We start from the raw sequence: 20,290 nt of genomic DNA, 5'->3' as shown, positions 1-20,290 counted from the left end.
TGAGTATCAGATGTGTCTCTTGTATATATAAACTGAAAGGAAAGTTGGGGGGGGGTCCTTGTTCTTGCCTAACTTTGAACGTGTATACTCAAAATTGGAGAACTAATATGTCTTCTGATGAGAATTAATAGTTTATTCTGAGTTACAGTATGAATAAAATTTATTTCACCATCTCATTCCGTCAGGAAGAATAATTGGTATAAGGAGTCATGGCTCACTAACTTAGAAGTATTTATAGAGCATCAATAGAGTGTGTTGGTACAATATTAGATCTTTTAATTGGTGATTTGAAGTGACCTGGATATTCCAGTTGCCAGAGCTTAGAATATCTAACTTCTGCATTATCAGCTAGTATTTTGTAGGTTTGTCCATTCCTGCACAATTAAATTATTTCATTGTAGTTTTCCATCTTTTTTGCTATTCTCATCTCTTTGCAGTGGAAAGCCTCTTTTCATTGTCTAAATTCTACTTCTCCTTTAAATCCATCATCGATCCCTTCCCTGATTTGCACCCCTTACTTCTTTCCCCCACCAAACTGCATAGAATCTCTTTCCCCTCTGAGCAATCTTCACAATTTAAGTAGATTGTGGATTTCTTAGGCTCTTTACCATTTTCTACCCTTTAAATCTGTGCCATCTCTTCTGGACTCTTAAGCGTCTTTTGGGCAGTGTTCATATATATTTTATTTTTATTTTTAATTAATTAATTTTTGGCTGCGTTGGGTCTTCGTTGCTGCGTATGGGCTTTCTCTAGTTGTGGTGAGCAGGGGCTACTTTTCGTTGTGGTGCGCGGGCTTCTCATTGCAGTGGCTCCTCTTGTTGAGGAGCACGGACTCTAGGCCCATGGGCTTCAGTAGCTGTGGCACGCGGGCTCAGTAGTTGTGGCGCACAGACTTAGTTGCTCTGCGGCATGTGGGATCTTCCCAGACCAGGGCTCGAACCCGTGTCCCTTGCACTGGCAGGCGAATTCTTAACCACTGCGCCACCAGAGAAGTCCCCATAGATATTTTAATCTTTGTTTTTCCATAGTAATACTAAATAAATATTTGTTAAATGAATTAATTATGGTGTTATGAAAGAAATCACAGATCTGTAATTATAGCAGCTTACCAATTACTAGGTGCTGAAACAATACTTTTTAAAGACTGTAGGAATCAAAGTTCTGGAATGATTGAAATTCATTACGTCAAACTTTTTACTTAAAGGATTTTTCAGGTTTGCCGTGCTTTGACTGCTTTCCTGCTTTTTCTTAACTAAAGTGCCTGCTAAATGAGTTGTATTATTGCTTGCATAGTACCTAGCTTTTTATACTTGGTTAAGAGTAACTTTGGACTGGTATTAAGATGTTCTTTAGAAACAAAATAGTAAATATTTGTGTTTGTATCATATGATAGTCAATAATTCTATAAAGTTTGGAATATTTTAAGTCTAGAATTTCATTCACATTAAACCTTTCCTGTTTTAGAGTCAAATACTTTTTAATTTGATTTCTCTTTTTTACTTTAGTAGAGAAAGGCACTGATTTCTGATGATTGTAGCCTCCTTAGCCTTGGCATACTTTGTTAGGTCCAAATAAACACTAATTATAGTAAAAATCCTACTCATTCTTTTGAGTGCTGAGACATGCTTAATTTTCCATCTACCTTCCAGCTAATATCTTTTTTTAAAGCGAGTTTCTTGCAAATTCCAAGAAAAGTGTTAACTACATTCGGTGATAAATCATGGAGGGGGGGTTCTCTTCTCACATTGTGTCCCAAGGCATGAAAGTTGCAAAAGTCCAGAAAAGATATGCAGAATTACTCTACTGTTAAGGCATCTCTTTTTCGATCAGACTTTGGTCAGCTGGCTTAAAAAGCAAAAGGGCTAACAATATGGACACAGCTGTAGTTTCTTTTAATAAAAATTGTTATTAAGGAATGTGCACTTAAATTTAGACATAGTTTTGGTTTAGTCAAGCACATGAGATACCACGTTACTATAAATGTGTAGCCTGACTCCTATATCTGGATTCCTGTTTCATATTCTACATTAATAACCAGGTCAGTGTAGTAACTGGTATGTGTTTTCTCTCTTAGCTCTCTTACAATAACAATGTCAGAGAAAGCCTTAATAATGATTTGTGTTTTGATCACTTCTATACCCAACCAAAGATGTCTCTTATATTCTTTTTAAGTAGTGTCTATTGAAAACTACATGGCTTTTTTTTTTTTTTTTGATAAATTTATTTATTTATTTATTTTTGTCTGCGTTGGGTCTTCGTTGCTGCGTGTGGGCCTTCTGTAGCTGCAATGAGCGGGGGCTACTCTTCGTTGCGCTGTGCGGGCTTCTCGTTGCGGTGGCTTCTCTTGTCGCAGAGCACGGGCTCCAGGTGCGCGGACTCAGTAGTTGTGGCTCCCAGGCTCTAGAGTGCAGGCTCAGTAGTTGTGGCGCACAGGCTTAGTTGCTCTGTGGCATGTGGGATCTTCCTGGACCAGGACTCGAACCCGTGTCCTCTGCATTGGCAGGTGGATTCTTAACCACTGCGCCACCAGGGAAGTCCCTACATGGCTCTTTTGAAGGTTTATTATGTATAGATTATTTGTATCATTTAAAATTTGCATACCAAAGCATGTCCCAAAGAAAGTGAGTAGATGTACTTGAAAGGGTTCTGTTACTAAAGAAGTGTGTACTGAGTGATGGTCAAAAACAAAACAAAAAACCTGATACTTATGCAAGGTTTATTAAACAGGCACTGTGTTATGTTTTCAAATATTTTCAAGATGGAGATATAATGTAATTTGTGTTTGCCAAATCTAATTGATGATATACATTCTTTCCTCCAGGAAACCTTGTAGGTCTAGTGTTCTGAGGAACACATTTTGGTTACTATTGTTCTAAATGATATATTTTTTTAAAGGAATGCTACATTTTAGAAGTCCTTCATTATCATCAGTTTTATGGAGTTCATGAAGTGTTGCCCATTTGGCTACCTAAAAGACAAAGTAATTCGTGATGCTTTATGGTTTGAGAAGTAATTGTAATCACTTCTGAATTATCTTTTAGGAGAGAATGTAAGAATTTCTTACATAAATTTGTTTCTCTTTTTATACATTTATCTCTTATTATTTATACTGTTCTGTCTGATTTTTGTGTTGTAGATATCATAGAAAAGACAAGCTTATATTTTTATACCTCAGGAAGAAATGCCATAAACATTCTTTGTATAAAAAGTTAGTCATCTTTAATTTGAAAACTTTGGTAGTGTTAGACTTTGAGATGCTAGCATTTGTTATTTGGTAGAGAAGTTTCATTATGATGCCTTGCTTAAAAGGGTGTGCTTTTGGAAAACATAGTTCATTTCTGAGAGAAAGCATGGAGAATAAATGCAGTATGTTATGTCAGCTGACTTATTGGTAATTGTAATGGAAATATATTGTGTTAGGTTTATGGATTTATCTGCAGAGAGACTGCGTTTGACTGTAATGTTCCTACTTTTTTTTTTTTTTAGATTGTAATAATTTAGGTCATCTAAAGATAAGTCTGGCTTTTGCTTTTTTTTCTTTTTGTAAAATCTTCTCAGTAGTAGAGTTTGAGTTAAACCAAATTTCTAGCTCTTTTTTGTATTTGAAAACAGTAATTTTTTTTTATTCCATTAAAACAATATAAATGAATTGACTGTTGATTAGCATGAATTATTTTAGTCCTATAGTCATGGTTGGGGAAGTTCTCTCCAAAAAAGTTATAACTATGTTTTAAGCTTCATGAAGGCAAAGTTATATCAAATAAGTTGGTATTAGGTGCTTGATAAATATTTGTTGAATAAATGATTGAATGGTTGAATTCAATTTTTTTAAATTGACATTCCTGACTTTCTTTTTTGCATGTCAGTTAAATAGTTACTGAATACTAAAGAAATATGGATTTCTATTAGGAATTGTGAGAAAATATTGCAAACTACATTATGTCAGTGTCCTTTAAATGTGGCTCACCATCCTAGTTTTATGCCATCTTCTTTTTTTCCCCTTTTACTTCTCAGGGGTTTTTTAGTTTCATATTCCTCATCTCAGGTTTTTCTTTCCTAGTCACTCCTATTCCCATTGCTTCTTTTTTGGTCTCCTTTGTGTATTACTGAATAAAAATAAATGACACTATTAGTAAGCAAAACAAACAAACATTAAATTCAGATTATAAGGTAATTCTGATTATGCTCAATTTATCAATTATTAATGGAATTTTTTGTCCTTTTCATATTTTTCTTAATAAGTGGAATTGTGAATCTCACATGGCAATTACTGAAAACAAGAGTCCTGAAACATAATCACCTGCATGAGGTTATACATATTAGTTTACTAATTAGCTTTTTATTTTATTACACAAAATTGCAAACAATACTAGTAAAGTTTAAGTCTTCTTTGACTACCATCTCCAATTTCAGTTCTCTTTCCTGAAATAACCAATATTCTTAGTTTGGTATAAATCTTTCCAGACCTTTATGAATAAATCATGCAGTATAGAATTATATATTTGTATGAGCATATTTATCTCTCTTTTTCACAAATGATACACTGTTTGTAGTGTTCTACAGCTTATCTTTTTCATTGATTGATATGTCTTAGAGATCTTTGCATGTTAAAACATACAGCTACTTTATTAGAAATTATTTAAAATATCAGATTTTTAGTTGCTTTTCTTAATTACACTGTATCCTCTTCTAATAGACTATAAAAGCATCTTGATAACAGGATCCATATCTAATTCATCATTGTATTTATCTTTGATTAACTCTAATACCTAGTTAGCATAGTATGAATTAGTTGAAATACTGCTGTCTCTCAAGTTTTTCCTTCTTATCACACCTTTCTGATCCTTTTAAATAAAATTAACTCTGGGTTGAATTTTACTCGTACATATTTTTTCTCTTTAGAACTGTTTTTTGTTAATATGTAGTGTTCTGTTGTTTAATGCAAGAATCACAAACTCAAATCCCAGCAGTGTCAGTTGGGTAACATCATTGTTCAGTGAAGCAGGTCGGGTTAGAGAAGAGACCAGAGGTCTGGGATGAAATTGGAGCCTGCATATCCTGCCTTGAGAGTGTAGCTAGTGCTCAGCTTCAGCCAGTTGTTGCAGAGAGCCAATTTAATGGCTTTGAATCCCGTCCCACCACCTACTAGTTCTGTGAACTTGGACAAGTCACTTACCCGCTATGTCTCTGTTTCCTTATCTCTAAAATGTGGATAGTAATAGTGCCTATCAATAGGATTTTGGTGAAGATTAAATAAATTAAAAAGTATAAAGAATTTTAGAACATAGCTGGCACATAGTAAGTGCTATACATGCCATATTTTAACAGTTCTGTAATGCACTTTAGCATTTAAACATCTCTGAAATCAGGTTGCATCTTGTAATTATAATTGGTGGTATTTCTTTTTTCTTGGCAATACATTTAAAAAATGGTAGATCTTATAATCATTGGCTTCTTAAATTGTATGAAATACAGTGTTAGCTACCATTAGCTATCAGGCTGATGTTTTTCTAGAAAAGGTAGAAATCTGGAGTTTTATGTGAAGTCTTGATTTTGAAATGTTAGCTTAAAAATTATTTTAAACACTGTATAGGCCGAATAGATTTTTTCAGAGGTTTATAGCAAATAACTACATTATTACTTAGTAGGTAAAATTGAGTATTTTTAACATATTCAAAGTTTTGAGTATTAAGTAGCCTTAGAATTTATCTAGTTTATTCTTCCATCTTGTAGATAACGAAACTGACTTAGAAAGCTTGTATTTAAGATACAGTCAATCCTTGTTATTCGCTGATTTTATATTTGTGAATTCACCTACACGCTAAAATTTGTTTGTAACCCCCAAATTAATACACGCAGCACTTTCACAGTGATTTGTGGACAGATGCAGAGTAGCAAAAAATCAGAGTCACTGATGTGTGCATTCCCAACTGAGGTCAAACAAAAAGATATTCTGCCTTCTTGTTTCAACTCTTATACTGTAAACAAGTGTCCTTTTCACAGTCTGTTTAGTGTCATGTGTTTTGCATTTCTATGCTTTTTTAAAAATTTCGCTGTTAAAACTGGCCCCAAATGTAGTGCTGAACTGTTGTCTAGTGTTCCGAAGTATTGTATAAGAAAGCTGTGATGTGCCTTGTGGAGAAAATATGTGTGTTAGATAAGCTTACCTCAGGCATGAGTAATAGAACTGGTAGCTGTGAGTTCAGTGTTAATGAATCAAGGGTATATATTGAATAAGATGTCTTTAAACAGAAGCACATGTTAAACAAGGTTATGTATTGGATCCATTGATGAAAATGTTACCAGAGACTCACAGGAACCTAGCGCTGTATTTCCTTTAGGCACAGCAGTTCAGTGTCTGCTAGTTCAGTGTTCATGGTGACTATAGAGCGTAACTATTATGAATAACAAGAACCAACAGTGTTCAGAAAGTAGATGAACAGTGAGTTAATCAGGTGGTATGTTAGAGCAGGTAATAGAATCAAAGCAAAGTCTAACATATTCTGGAAATTTCTTTAAATGTTTGTGTTATTGAAGCAGTAGTTGAAAACATGCTTATTATAAATAATTCAAATCAGTATATAGTCTAAAGTTGCCCCTTTCTTCCTCTTTTCACAATCTTATTTCCCATTACCAGGAGTAATCTCTAATGAAGTTTGTTGTACATCCTTCCAGAGTGTTTTCTTTGCATTTACCAATATGTTTGTCACACAAATGAGTTTCTTTATGAGTGAAATAGTTATATTCATAGCTATTTGATTTTTTAAAATTTTAACAGTAGGTATTAGAATTTTTCTATTTACTAATCAATGAACATAGGGTTTTTTTTTAGAGAGTTTTTAAAAATGTTTGTAAGTTTCTTTGTTTCAAGCAAATAGACAGAAGTATCTTTTCCTGTTGTTACCTGTATTCTATTCTGTAACCTTACATATCTTGACTGTCCAGTTGACCTTTGAACAACACCAACGCTCTGCACAGTAGAAAATCCTCCTGTAATTTAATTTATAGTTGACTCTGTGTATCCACTGTTCCTCCATATCCTCATATCCTCGGATTCAACCAACCGAGGATCACATAGTACTGCAGTATTTGCTACTGAAAAAAAACCGAGTATAAGTGGACCTGCGTAGTTCATAACTGTTGTTCAAGGGTCAACTGTATTTATGTTTCTGTTGATTCAGGCAGAAAATCTGGGAAGGTTACTTGTTTGAAGTCTACAGAATGGTCATCTGAAATGTGGTGCCTTGGTAGTATGCTGTGATAATGAGTACTTTGGTAAAAGGCCTAGGGACAAATATTTCTGATTTTTTACTAAAGTAGACTGGATTAGTTTTTTCTGTATTACAACTCATTCTTTTGATCAATAATGGCAGCAAAATGTTAACTGAAAAGGAGCAGGATGGCATTGAAATCTGTGGGATTTAAACTTGTACTTCCTTTCTAATGCTCCCATCATGTAGGTAAGGGTGTTGAGGACTAGGACGAGAGTCTGTGACCTCAAACAAATAGTAAATTTATAAATTTTGCTTTAAACTACTAAGTGGCCTCCTTGGTCGGATTCTGAGAGAGTGAGTGAGTTGCTAGCAACAAAGTCTCTCACCTCAGGATCCCATGTGGGACACTGAATAAACCTATCCTTCAACTCTAAAATACTGTCCTTTTTCCTTCTGATGGTAACATCCTCATTCACTCTGCTTCCCTACTTTTCCACTTGCTTCATTTTTGTTACCAATTACCCACACGTCCGCCTATATCCAAATCATTGCTTAACTTGGGACCTTCTGACCAGCTGTGCTGTCCAAAGTAGTACTTTCCACCCAGTCTCTGTCTTATTTCCCTAATCATTTCCCTCAGTGCACTTATTATTTTCTGTATTTATCTTGTTTTTAATTTATTCTGTTGTCTCCTTGCTATTATAATTTCATTTGAGTAGGTACCTTCTATAGTGATTCACTGCTGTTTCCCCAAAATTGAATTTTGCAGGGCCCAGTAAGATATTAAGCACTTTAATAGTATTTCTCAAACTGACAGTGGTGAAGAACCAGTTGGATTGTTTTTTTTTTCCCCCAATTTCCAATTCATCACAGACCAATACTTTTGTAAAATATAATAAAAATGAATTTATAGGAAAATGAAATGACAATACACACACATACTCATGGACATACAATATACAAGCCCAATTTTTGTTTTGTTTTTTAATTAAACAACCATAAAGGTATCCAGTTGTTACAGAAGTTTCTAATGCTTAGTCCCAGTTTCTTTTTCTTTTTAAATTATTTATTTATTTTTGGCTGCGTTGAGTTTTTGTTGCTGCACGTGGGCTTTCTCTAGTTGCAGCGAGCGGGGGCTACTCTTTGTTGCCGTGCACGGGCTTCTCATTGCGATGGCTTCTGTTGTTGTGGAGCATGGGCTCTGGGCATGCGGGCTTCAGTAGTTGTGGCACATGGGCTCAGTAGTTGTGGCTCTTGGGCTCTACAGCGCAGGCTCAGTAGTTGTGGCACACGGGCTTAGTTGCTCCACGGCATGTGGGATCTTCCCAGACAAGGGCTCGAACCCGTGTCCCCTGTATTGGCAGACGGATTCTTAACCACTGTGCCACCAGGGAAGTCCTCTTTTTTTGTTTTTATTGAAATATAATTGACTTATAATATTATAATAGTTTCAGGTGTACAACATAGTGGTTTGGTATTTTTGTACATTACAAATTGATCACCACTGTAAGTCTAGTTACTATCTGTCACCATGCAAAGTTATTACAGTATTATTGGCTATATTCCCTATGCTGTACATTACATCTGTATGACTTATTTTATAACTAAAAGTTTGTACCTCTTAATCTCCCTCACCTATTTTACTCATCCCTCACCCCCCTGCTTAGTCCAATTTCTGAACTTAACCTTGTCACAAACCACTGCTCTCTGGTTGCACTGACCATGGCCCCGATGAGGGTAGCAGCACTCTAACATTTGTTGAATGAATGAATGAATGAATGAATGAATCACCAACTTCAAGATTACGGCACTGAATTCTTCAGATGCTATTACTCCTTTGACTTTACCAAAACCAGAATATTCTGAGATATAGAAAAGTGATTGCAGATTCATATCAAACTTCAGCTAGCTTATTCAGTGATGCTTTTTGATTCTCTGATTCTTTTTTTAAATGACAGAAGAGACATTTGAATACATGCTTAAGGAAAAGCTGTAGAAGTGTATAAAATGAAAAGTGAAAGTGCTCCATGAATGGGCATTTAAGGTCCTTCTGTTTTGTTTCTTTTTCTATTACAGTGCTGCAGTGGTTGTTCTTGTAATTATGACTGTACGTGTGCATATATTGCCTTAGGACAAATTTCTAGAAGTTGAATTCCAAACAGCAGCTGTTTCAGGCATTTTATTCTTTATTCTCAAGTCTCTTAAATTCATTTCTTTCAAATATTCTTTTGTCTTATCTATCTCTGCAGCCCTTCCCCATTGCCACCACCCTAATGCCCTTTTTTTTTTTTACCTTATTTCTTGTCTGTTATAATGAGCTGACATATTTTTTCTGTAATGTCTTTCTGCTCCAGTTTCTCCTTATTATCTCAGCCAGATTAGTTCTTTAAAAGTGAGTATATTAATTTCTTAAGTACTTATATATAGTGCTGACTTTTTCATAAATACTTGGTAGCTTTTGATTATAGCTTTCCCAGAGTAAAGCTCCAACTCCCTTAGAACAAGGGACTACCCCGGCTGGGCAGTTAAGTCCGAGGCTTATGAGGGTCCTTACTGGGCTGTAGTGCAAGTGGAAGCTGTTCACAGGAACTACATTACAATGTTCCCCTGTTTACAAAAAAGAAAGAAAATCTTGCAGTCCCTGTAGTTTGCAACAGGTGCTCAGGCTCCCATTTCTTTGCATAAGAGGCAATGTAGGATAGTGGAAAGTGTGTGGGCTTTAAAGTGAGACATCTGTAGCTCAGTTAGAATCTGAACTGTACCACCAAACTGGCAGGGTATTTTGGGGTGCATTGCTTTATCCCTGAACCTTAGTTTCCTCTCCTGTAAAATGAGTTTATTAGTTTAGGTATTGGATCAGCTGCTATAACAGAGGTCTAACCAAGATAAAAGTTTGTGTCTTTGTCCAATAAAAGTCCAATTAGAAGGCAGTGCCTAGGATAGGTTAGTTATGTTCCTCAGGGTGGTCCAGGGGCCCAGGTGCTGCTTTTTATCTTGTTCTGCCATCCCCTAGGATGGTGCCCTTGTTTGAATTGTTGAAGGTGCTTCATTTCCTGCAGGTTCAAGTTCCAGGCTGAGGGAAGAAGAAAGAGGAATGAAGAACAGATAGCTTCCTTTTAAGGACATGACTTGGAAGATACAAAGAACTCATTGGCCAGAGTGTAGTCACTTTCTATGCCCAGGTGTAAGGAAGGCTCGAAAAGTAGTCTAGGTGGACAACCTTTGCGCCCAGCTAAAACACAGAGGGTTCTAATAACTAAAAGAAGGAAAGAGTGGATAATGAAGCACCATCATATTGCATTGTGTTGGTTTTTTAAGTCAGGAATAAACGGAATAATGGTCTTTGAAATCTTCAGTTTCTGAATAAAAATTAAGTGTACTTGTGCTGCAAAATTTTTTCTTGGTAAATGTCAAATGAAAAATATAGACCTGTGTTTGGCCTAAAACATGGCTAAGTCTTTGTAAGGTTTGGAACATATATAATATTTTCCTTTTATTTGGTTTCCATTGTCTGTAAAAGGTTGCAACATAGCACTTTATTATGGAGAGATCACTTATTCAGAAACTTCAACTGTGTGGAATACTATCAGGAGGTAGTATGGCTTTCGCATAGCAAAAGTAGAAGTTGCAAAGTCCATGTACTCAATCTTGATTTCAAGCCTGAGTAATTTGGGGTTTTAGACATATTACTATCTAGCCTAATTATCAGATTTCTCACTCAGTAGCAGATTAAAATCTGCAAAATTTGAATGGTCTTTTAGAAACGTATATGATGGAAATGACAGCCAAAAGCCTGATAGGATAGAAAATTAATACAAAGGAGTCATAGAAGTTTGGTAATAATAAAGTTTGTTAAACATTTATTGAGCATTTATAGGTGCCAGGTAATCGGCAAAAACTTTTATATTCATTACTTCATTTAACACCTAAGACATCCCTATTTCTGATATTGGAGAGGACTTAGGTTTAAATGCTAAGAAAGCTTATAATTATGTTCTTTGTTTAAGAAGACAGGGAAGGTTGTAATTAGTTTTAGATTGCTATCAGAAATCACTAAAATGAAAAGACCATTTTGGTGCCTGACAGAAAGTATCTGAAATAGCTTAATTATGGTTCTGGATAAATAAGTTGTTCTTATATTCATTTTTGACTCTTATCGGTTTGCAGTATGGTAATTGCCTTAAGTCACTAGAGAGAAAGTTCCGATTAAAATCCCTAGTCGAGTGTGTCAATTATATCTCAATAAAACTGTAAGGAAAAAAAAAAGAAAAAGAAATAAATAATAAAATAAAATCCCCAATCGGGAAGAATATGTACTTGCCACTAAAACCCAAGTTTAATAGATAAAAAGCATGTTTATAGTCTTCACATGGCTTGCAGAATCTCAGTTCCCTGACCAGGGACTGAACCCAGGCCACGTCAGTGAAAGCCCAGAATCCCAACCACTAGGCCACCAGGGAACTCCCAGCATGTTTATAGTCTTAAAAATAGTCTTGATACATATTTACCCAAACTCAGGAATGAATGGATTTTATTTCTATAATTGTAAATACTACACTTTAAAATAGTGATTAATTTTTAAGTTCCATTTTGCAACCTTCTAAAAAACACTAGTGATTTACTTATTAATGAGAGTCAATTGAAGCAGAAACATATAATTTGAAGCCCTTAGAAATCTGTTTTTAGCTAACAGTTTAATCTTATATAATCCTTCCCCCCCCCCCCCCCATGTTATTTTAGATTGATCATCATTCCCAGAAATAAGAAGCATTTAAAATTATTGTAGGGAATTCCCTGGTGGTCCTGTGGTTAGGACTCAGCACTTTCACTGCCAAGGGCCCAGGTTCAATCCCTGGTCAGGGAACTAAGATCCCGCAAGCCACATGGCATGGCCAAAATTAATAATAATAAAATAAAATTAATTTAAAAGGAAAGCTTTCATATTTTAGAAATCTCCTTTGGTATATTATTTTAATAGAACAAGTATATATATGTATGTGCATAATATAAAAATTGTTCATAGATATATAAAATTTATAAACTCAAATTAGACCAGTTTACTTATTTGGACTATAAATGCTATTTTCTACATTAAAATATGTATAGACAATTATAAAGTAAGAAATCATTTTCTACACCTGGCATTCCTTCCTTATATTGTCTGGTGAACTACTCATCCTTTAATTCTTGATTCAAGAGTGTCATCCTTAATATACCATTCTTAAACAGTATCTGTCTTAGTCTATTTGGGCTGCTGGAACAAAAATACAATAGGTTTGTTGGTTTAAGCAACAGGCATATATTCTCATAGTTCTGGAGGCTGGGAAGTCTAAAATCAAGGTGCTGGCAGATTCTTTGTCTAGTGAGGGCCTGCTTCCTGGTTCATGTACTGCCATCTTCTCCAGTGTCTTCATGTGGCAGAAGGCATGAAGGAGCTCTTTGGGGTCTCTTATATAAGGGCTCTAATCCCATTCATGAGGGCTCCACCCTCCCGCCCTAATCACCTTCCAAAGGCCCCTACCTCCTAATACCATCACACTGGGGGTTAGGATTTCAACACATCCATTTTGCAGGGAAGTAAACATAGCAGTTCCACTTTCAGATAGAATTCACTACTTTTTCTTTTGTGCACCTGCTTTATAAGCATATACTTACATAATTTTAATTTGTTATTGTAGTTTATTTACACAACTGTCTTCCTGTGCAAGCTCTTTGTGGCCAGAGACCATATCTTACTTTGGTTAGCACAAGAACAAATACATACATGCTCAGTGTGTATTTATTGACTGAGTAATGACTGTGCATTCTAGTCTAAAAAAAAAATTGGACTTTATAGGCAATAGGGAGCCATTGAGGATATTTTTATTATGTTAGTTTATTTTTATCAATTAAGAGCAGATTTCATATTATTTTGATCAGCAGAGTAAAGATAGCATCTTTTAAAGATGAGTTCAGTCATGAAAATATCCTAGAAATTCCGATAGAACATAAACCAGTTCACTTTATTCCATTATTACTCTTTTCTGCTTATAAAGGTAATACTTGTTCATTACCAAAATTCAAACATCAGAAATAATGTAGAAAATTAACATTTCCAGCAACCCACTAAAAGACAGTAGTATGGTACGTAGTCTTAATTTCTTCTATACATGTTCACATAGTATTTTTTTTTCTTTTAAAAATTATTTATTTCTATGGTCCTAACTTTCACTCTAGCAGTAGAATCACATTAATAATTCTTTTTAAAAAATTTTTATTATAGTTGATTTAAAATGTTGCATTAGTTTCTGCTGTACAGCAGAGTTAATCAGTTATACATATACATATATCCACTCTTTTTTAGATTCTTTTCCCATATAGGTCATTACAGAGCATTGAGAAGAGTTCCCTGTGCTATACAGTAAGTCCTTGTTAGTTATCTATTTTATATATAGTAGTGTGTATATGTCAATCCCAATCTCCCGATTTATCCCTCTCCCTTCTTTCCCACCCCCTGGTAACCATAAGTTTGTTTTCTACATCTGTGACTTTATTTCTGTTTTGTAAACAAGTTCATTTGTATCATTTTTTTTAATTATACACATATAAGCAATATCATATGATATTTGTCTTTCTCTGTCTGACTTACTTCACTCAGTATGATAATCTCTAGGTCCAACCATGTTGCTGCAAATGACATCATTTCATTCTTTTTTATGGCTGAATAATATTCCATTATATATATATATATATATATATATGTGTACCACATCTTCTTTATCCATTCCTCTGTTTATGGACATTTAGGTGGCTTCCATGTCTTGGCTATTGTAAATAGTGCTGCAGTGAACACTGGGGTGAATGTATCTTTTCAAATTATGGTTTTCTCTGGATATACGCCCAGGAGTGCGATTGCTGGGTCATATGGTAGTTCTATTTTTAGTTTTTTAAGGAATTTCCATACTGTTCTCCATAATGGTTGGACCAATTTACATTCCCACCAACAGTGCAAGAGGGTTCCCTTTTCTCCACACTCTCCAACATTTATTGTTTGTAGATTTTTTGATGATGGCCATTCTGACTGGTGTCAGGTGATACCTCATTGTAGTTTTGATTTGCATTTCTCTAGTAATTAGTGATGTTGAGCTTTTCATGTGCTTTTTGGGCATCTCGATGTCTTCTTTGGAGAAATGTCTATTTAGATCTTCCACCCATTTTGTGATTTGGGGTTGTTTTGATTTTTTTGCTATTCAGCTGTATGAGCTGTTTGTATATTTTAAAGATTAATATTTTGTCAGTCACTCTGTTTGTAAATATTTTCTCCCATTCTGTGGGTTGTCTTTCCATTCTGTTTATGGTTTCCTTTGCTGTGCAGAAGCTTTTAAGTTTAATTAGTTTATTTTCATATTTTCATTGTTTATTTTTATTTTCATTGCTCTAGGAGGTGGATCAAAAAAAGATCTTGCTGCAATTTATGTCAGAGAGTGTCTGCCTATGTTTTCCTCTAAGAATTTTATAGTATTCACATAGTTTATTAATGGTATAGTTTTAAACCAAAATGAGCTTATGCTAAATATACTATTAACTGTTTTCTTTTTTCACTTAATGTATCTTGGACATCTTTTCATGTCAGTGCATATGGATCTGCTTTACTCATTTGATTAACTGCATAGCGTATGTGTACTGTATGTTAGTTAAATGTTTTCTGATTGGTGGATGAACCTTTAGATTCCACCCCCCCCTTCTTTTTTTCCCCAATAAACAGCATAAATTTATTGCCCACAGTTCTGGAGTCTGGAAGTCTGAGATCAGGGTGCCAGCATGGTTTGGGAAGGGCCCTCATCAGGGTTGCACACTTCTTATTTATTATATCCTTATGTGATGGAAGCTAGATTTATTTTTTAGCTGTTAAAAATATTGCTACAAAGAACATTCTAGTATATAACATTGTGTATCTGTGGGCATTTTGTTTTGTTTTGTTTTGTTTGTTTTTGGCTGCATTGGGTCTTTGTTGCTGCGCGCAGACTTTCTCTAGTTGCAGCAAGCGGGGGCCACTCTTCGTTGCGGTGTGCGGGCTTCTCATTGTGGTGGCTTCTCGTTGCAGAGCATAGATTCTAGGAGCACAGGCTTCAGTAGTTGTGGTGCATGGGCTCAGTAGTTGTGGCTCACGGGCTTAGTTGTTCTGCAGCATGTGGGAATCCTCCTGGACCAGGGCTTGAACTGTGTCCCCTGCATTGGCAGACAGATTCTTAACCACTGTGCCACCAGGGAAACCCCCTGTGGGCATGTTTTAAAGGATAAGTTCCTAGAAATAAGAATGCCTGGTGGAAAGGGTATGAACATTTTAAGTTGTAATAGTTTTTGCCAAATTGACACTTTTTTAGGTTACTTTCCGTCTGATAGAATATAAGCCAGTTCATTAATCTATGTCTTTCTCTATCCTGTATAGTTCTGTTTTTAAAATCATTTTATTGAAGTATATAGAAAAGTACACATGTCATATACATAAACCTCACAACCTGAACATACCTATGTATCCAGCTCCCAGATCAAGGAACAGGACATTACCAGCACCCTAGAAGTCCCTTTTGTGCTTCCACTCACTGCCCACCCCCATGAGCAACCACCATCCTGACTTCTGATAGCTTAGATTAGTTTTGCTTGGTTTTCTTAGTTATAAAAATGGAATCATATAGTATTACTATATGGTAGTACTATTTTAATTTTTGTGAGACTGATAGATGAAAAATAACATCATTGCTATTTTAACTTGTATTGAATATTTATCTTCATAATGCGTAAGATTATTATCTTTGTGTATATCTCAAAGCTTTATTAAAAAATTAACAAGGCTCAGGACTTCCCTGGTGGTCCAGTGGTTAAGACTCCATGCTTCCAATGCAGGGGGCGTGGGTTTGATCCCTGGTCCAGGAACTGAGATACCACAATGCTGCACAGTGCGGCTCCCCCCCCCAAAAAAATTAACAAGGCTCAAATGTTAGCATGTTAGAACACAAAATAAAAGATTGAAAGTGAAAGCAAAGCAAACTCCCAAACTCTAGGATTATGATCATCTCCCTCCAATATTCCTAAAGATAAGTGTTTCCCCCAGATTAAATAGCCACCTTCAACAGATAATGATTAAAGAGCTTCTGGACATGGAAGTTCATATTCTGACACAAGTCTCTGTGTACACCAACCAAAAATGGGGCTGATCCTAGAGTTCAAGCATTGCAGGACTAGGACTAAGTACTCTAAGCAAGATGGGAATCTCAGATTCAGAACCAGTGCTTGAGGTCTAGGGCTAGGAAAACCCAGGAAGTTACTCCCTATTTTCTAGGTAGCTCTAACTACCTAGAAAAAAAATTATCAAAAGATGTACAAGACCTGAGAAGCAAGAAGGACTACAGTCCTGCAGCCTGTGGAACAAAAACCACATTCACAGAAAGATAGACAAGATGAAAAGACAGAGGGCTATGTACCAGATGAAGGAAAAAGATAAAAACCCAGAAAAACAACTAGATGAAGTGGAGATAGGCAACCTTCCAGAAAAAGAATTCAGAATAATGATAGTGAAGATAATCCAGGACTTCGGAAAAAGAATGGAGGAAAAGATCGAGAAGATGCAAGAAATGTTTAACAAAGACCTAGAAGAATTAAAGAACAAACATCTAGAAGAATTAAAAAACAAACAGAGATGGACAATAAAATAAGTGAAATCAAAAATACACTAGAAGGAATCAATAGCAGAATAACTGAGGAAGTAGAATGGATAAGTGACCTGGAAGACAGAATGGTGGAATTCACTGCCGCGGAACAGAATAAAGAAAAAAGAATGAAAAGAAATGAAGACAGCCTAAGAGACCTCTGGGACAACATTAAACTCAACAACATTCGCATTATAGGGGTCCCAGAAGGAGAAGAGAGAGGGAAAGGACCCGAGAAAATATTTGAAGAGATTATAGTCGAAAACTTCCCTAACATGGGAAAGGAAAATGTCATCTAAGTCCAGGAAGCGCAGAGAGTCCCATACAAGATAAACCCAAGGAGAAACATGCCGAGACACATAGTAATCAAATTGGCAAAAATTAAAGACAAAGAAAAATTATTGAAAGCAGCAAGGGAAAAGCGACAAATAACATACAAGGGAACTCCCATAAGGTTAACAGCTGATTTCTCAGCAGAAACTCTACAAGGCAGAAGAGAGGGGCATATGATATACTTAAAGTGATGAAAGGGAAGCACCTACAACCAAGATTACTCTACCCAGCAAGGATCTCATTCAGATTCGATGGAGAAATCAAAAGCTTTACAGACAAGCAAAAGCTAAGAGAATTCAGCACCACCAAACCATCTCTACAGCAAATGCTAAAGGAACTTCTCTAAGTGGGAAACACAAGAGAAGAAAAGGACCTACAAAAACAACCCCAAAACAATTAAGAAAATGGTCATAGGAACATACATATCAATGATTACCTTAAACGTGAAAGGATTAATTGTTCCAACCAAAAGACACAGGCTTGCTAAATGGAGACAAAAACAAGACCCATATATATGCTGTCTACAAGAGACCCACTTTAGACCTAGGGACACATACAGACTGAAAGTGAGGGGATGGAAAAAGATATTCCATGCAAATGGAAATCAAAAGAAAGCTAGAGTAGCAATACTCATATCAGATAAAATAGACTTTAAAATAAAGAATGTTACAAGAGACAAGAAAGGACACTACATAATGATCAAGGGATCAATCCAAGAAGATGATATAACAATTATAAATATATATGCATCCAACATAGGAGCACCTCAGTACATAAGGCAACTGCTAACAGCTATAACAGAGGAAATTGACAATAACACAATAATAGTGGGGGACTTTAACACCTCACTTACACCAATGGACAGATCATCCAAAATGAAAATAAATAAGGAAACAGAAGCTTTGAATGACACAATAGACCGGATAGATTTAATTGATATTTGTAGGACGGTCCATCCAAAAACAGCAGATTACACTTTCTTCTCATGTGTGCACAGAACATTCTCCAGGATAGATCACATCTTGGGTCACCAATCAAGCCTCAGTAAATTTAAGAAAATTGAAATCATATCAAGCATCTTTTCTGATCACAATGCTATGAGATTAGAAATCAATTACAGGGAAAAAAACGTAAAAAACACAAACACATGGAGGCTAAACAATATGTTAATAAATAACCAAGAGATCACTGAAGAAATCAAAGAGGAAATCAAAAAATACCTAGAGACAAATGACAATGAAAAGACGACGATCCAAAACCTATAGGATGCAGCAAAAGCAGTTCTAACAGGGAAGTTTATAGCTATACAAGCCTACCTCAAGGAACAAGAAAAATCTCAAATAAACAATCTAACCTTACAACTGAAGGAACTAGAGAAAGAAGAACAAACAAAACCCAAAGTTAGTAAAAGGAAAGAAATCATAAAGATCAGAGCAGAAATAAATGAAATAGAAACAAAGAAAACAATAGCAAGGATCAATAAAACTAAAATCTGGTTTTTTGAGAAGATAAACAAAATTGATAAACCATTAGCCAGACTCATCAAGAAAAAGAAGGAGAGGACTCAAATCAAGAAAATTAGAATTGAAAAAGGAGAAGTTACAACAGACACCACAGAAATACAAAGCATCCTGAGAGACTACTGCAAGCAACTCTATGCCAATAAAATGGACAACCTGGAAGAAATGGACAAATTCTTAGAAAGGTATAACCTTCCAAGACTGAACCAGGAAGAAACAGAAAATATGAACAGACGAATCACAAGTAATGAGATTGAAACTGTGATTTAAAATCTTCCAACAAACAAAAGTCCAGGACCAGATGGCTTCACAGGTAAATTCTTTCAAACATTTAGAGAAGAGCTAACACCCATCTTTCTCAAACTCTTCCAAAAAATTGCAGAGGAAGGAACACTCCCAAACTCATTCCATGAAGCCACCAACACCCTGGTACCAAACCAGACAAAGGTACTACAAAAAAAGAAAGTTACAGACCAATATCACTGATGAATATAGATGCAAAAATCCTCAAGAAAATACTAGCAAACAGAATCCAACAACACATTAAAAGGATCATACACCACGATCAAGTGGGATTTATCCCAGGGATGCAAGGATTCTTCAATATACGCAAATCAATCAATGTGATACACCATATTAACAAATTGAAGAAGAAAAACCATATGATCATCTCAGTAGATGCAGAAAAAGCTTTTGACAGTTAACATACTGCATTTGCAGTATGAAGAAATGCAAATCAGTATAGTAAAGACTTCTAGAAATCCTGCAGTGCAGAAACATATTTAATTTTGTATAACCTTGTGTTTCCCACTGGTTCTGTGATCATAGGAAGTCTTTTGATATCTTCTGGGACACCGGAAGTCTATAGAACATAATTTGGAAAACACTATATGTATTTAAGCCATTAATTTCAATACATAGGATGCAAAAGTTTGTGCTATGCCAAAATCATATTTATAGAATCTTACTAAGAACTGTCATTAAGGAATAAATAATAACAAAATAGTAACAAACTGTTAAAGCTATAAAGGACCTGAGTATAGTGGTTTAAAAAACTTTCTTTATCAGATGTTTTCCAAGTATTTTCATCTATTCTGTGGCTTATCTTTTCATTCTTTTAACACTGTCTTTTGAAGAACAGGAGTGATGAAGTCCAAACTACCATGTTTTTCTTTTATCATTTATACTCTTAGTATGTGTCTGAGAAAACTTTGCCTACTTTAAAGTCACAATGATTTTCTCCAGTGCTTTCTTCTAGAAGTTTTTATAGTTTTAAGTTTCCAAATTCTTTTTTAATGCAATTTTACATACACACACAGTTTGGTACTTTTGCTACAGTGGGCTCACAATTTACATATAGTTTTACCACTTGCTCTTCCCCCCCCCCACTATTTATTTATTTATTTATTTTAAATTAATTTATTTATTTTTGGCTGTGTTTGGGTGTTTGTTGCTGCACGTGGGCTTTCTCTAGTTGCAGTGAGCGGGGGCTACTCTTCTTTGTGGTGCACGGGCTTCTCATTACGGTGGCTTCTCT

At 35.4% G+C, this 20,290-nt stretch overlaps 1 protein-coding gene across 2 annotated transcripts in view; it reads left to right on the top strand.

Annotated features, from left to right (window-relative positions):
* USO1 (USO1 vesicle transport factor) overlaps nucleotides 1–20,290 on the top strand; it is an 85,743-nt gene that overhangs the window by 2,643 nt on the left and 62,810 nt on the right. The gene's annotated exons all lie outside the window — the stretch shown is intronic.

The sequence above is a fragment of the Balaenoptera physalus genome (genome assembly GCF_965194825.1).
Source record: "Balaenoptera physalus genome assembly, chromosome: 5".
Classification (NCBI taxonomy): Eukaryota; Metazoa; Chordata; class Mammalia; order Artiodactyla; family Balaenopteridae; genus Balaenoptera; species Balaenoptera physalus.
This window is presented reverse-complemented; position numbering and strand designations above follow the sequence as displayed.